Genomic DNA, 2928 nt, shown 5'->3' on the forward strand with positions numbered 1-2928 from the left:
CGATTTTGAAACGTTAGGGACTTAAATAGGACAAAAACATTGGGGACAAAAACGATACATAGAAATAAAATTTAATTTTATCCTTCACTAATATCAATCTTTTACGGTACATAGTTATTCAATTATTTTTTTAATCACATTTAAGTAAATTACATTTAATTACATTACTTTGATTCTAAATAAATTAATTTTTTTTATAATTTTACTTTTAAAGATTTTTACTCATTATAAAATGTTTGTAAAATGACTAGGATCACATTACTTTATTGTATATGTATCATTTTTTTCCACAAGTTTATGTATTAGTCATTCTACAAATATTTTATGATGAGTAAAAATTTTTAAGAGTAAAATTATAAAAAAATAAATTTATTTAGAATAAAATTAATGTGATTAAATATAATTTACTTAGATGTGATTAAAAAATAATTGAATAACCATATACTGTAAAAATTGATATTATTGAAGGATAAAATTAAAATTTATTTATATGTATCGTTTTTGTCCTCAACGTGTTCGTCCTATTTAAATTCCTAACGTTTCAAAATCGTATGAATTTTGTTCTACCGTCAATTCCGTTAACAAATTTCTAACGGCAGGATAATATTGAGTCAATTTTGAAACGTTAGGGACTTAAATTGGACGATTCAAACGTTAGGGACAACTTTGAGACTTACCCCAAACGTTAGGGACAAAAACGATACTTTACTCTTTTAAAAATTAACTATATTATAACATACCATTTAATTAGGATATATATAAATATATATTAAGAATAGAATTAATATTTTTTAAAGTGTTATTTCAAATTAATTTGTCAAAAGATATTTCAAAAGAAAAAAGAGATATTAAAATCAAATTTAGATGCATTGAGGTATTGTATATATTTTTTTAAAGATTTTTATTGGAGATGTTTATTTTAGGTTATTAGTTGAATGTATATTTTAGATTTTTATAGTTAAAACCAAATTTAAAAATAATTTTAAGTAAGTAGTCATAAATCAAAGAGTAGAATAGTGTTACATTATCGTCAGATTTGTAATTAGAGTTGTTGTTTTTAATGTTTAACTCAACAACTGGAGTTAGTTAGAAACCAGTTAAGTTAGTTATTTTCTGTTATCCTCCCAGCTGTCATATTCATTTCGTAACGAATCATTTCATTCAATCCATCTCTAGTTTTAATACGGTGTCAGAAGTAAATTCTATGAGAAAATACAAAAAAGATATCTCAAAAAAAATTAAAAAGGAAGATGTAATTACATCAAGATTTCAAAAACCGGACCTATCATCGAACCGTTTTAGTTATTAGTTTATTGATTTAACTGTGATTTAACTGAAAAAATTATTTTATAATAAAATAATAAATAAATCATAAATAAACTATTAGTTTTAACTACTTTAACAAATTAAAGAATCTCAAACTTAACATTTTCAACTGAATTAACTTTTATTGATGCAACATATAAAGTAGAGGCAAACTTTCCAGCCACCAACTATAACTAGTAGGACCTATAGATACAATCAAAAAATAATAAGACTAAAAATTCTGATCCCATGAAAACAAGCACAATGACTCAAGGATAAAACAAAATTTTAGAACAATTTAATGACCTAAATGAAATAATAAATCAACAATTCATTGAATTTAAATGATAAACATAACAATTACTTAAGTGAAAATTCATTTAATTTAGATTAATATTCAATCAATTATAAGTTTATATTTTCTTCTATCAATCACAGTCTAAGCACAATTTCTTCTACATAAGCTTGAAATGTATTAAAAAATTATGATTTATGGCACAAACAATATCTCCAATTTAAATGATGCATTACAGTGTCACATTACATGTTTTTTGCGCATAAAATTTGATTGTGACCTAGAGTCAGAATTATTGTTCTACTACAAAAAAATGGAACATTTGTAACAAAAATTTTGTATCAAATTTAAAATTGTTACAAAAAAAGGATTTTTTGTAATAATAATTAGTGATTATTACAAAAGAATAATGTTTTGTAACAACATTACAAGTTGTTACAAAACATGCTAATATTTTGTAACAACCTGATTTTTTTGTTACAAATTATATTAGTTTTTGTAACAAAATGTTATTTTATTACAAAATATTATAATATTTTGTAACAAAGAATAAAGTAGTTGCAAAAATTTGAAATATTTTGTAACAAAATATCTTTTTATTTTAAAAACTTCAATTGTTTTGTAACAAAAAATTAATTTATCACAAAATTTAACATTGTTTGTAACAAATTATTTGTTTGTCACAAAATGTAAGTATATTTTATAACAAAAAAATTATTTCAAAATGTTAAATACTTTGAGAGTAAAAAAATTATTTATATAATTCTTTTCAGAATAATTTATTTTGTTTCAAAAATTAAAATATTTTACATATTTTAAGTAATTTTTATTATGAATAAATTATGATTTATTTTATTAAAATTGAGCTCTAAGAAATTAATTTATTAGAAATGATTAAATTATTTTTTATAAATACTTTAAGTTTAAGTTAATTTTATCATAATTAGTTGTTTTATTAACTTTTACTTTTAGAGATTAATTTATTAGAAATGATTAGATTCACTTTTATAAATACTTTAAATTTAAGTCACTTAATATTTATGTACAATTTTTATTATAATTAGTTATTTCATATAAATTGAAATTAAAATTCTGCTGATGGAAAAATAATAAAAGGGTATATAATTTAATTAGATAATTGATATTTTAGATTTAAATATAATATATAAAATTTGATGAATATATTTATTTTATAATTTAAATTAAAAATAATTTATCTCAAAATATGTTTATTTTATAAAAAAATCAGAAACCTTTATTCCCAAAATGAAGAACCTAACCCTAATTTTACCCTTCTTTAATACCATCACTCAGCAGCACCCTATCAC

Source organism: Arachis hypogaea, chromosome 19, assembly GCF_003086295.3.
Source record: "Arachis hypogaea cultivar Tifrunner chromosome 19, arahy.Tifrunner.gnm2.J5K5, whole genome shotgun sequence".
Taxonomy (NCBI): Eukaryota; Viridiplantae; Streptophyta; class Magnoliopsida; order Fabales; family Fabaceae; genus Arachis; species Arachis hypogaea.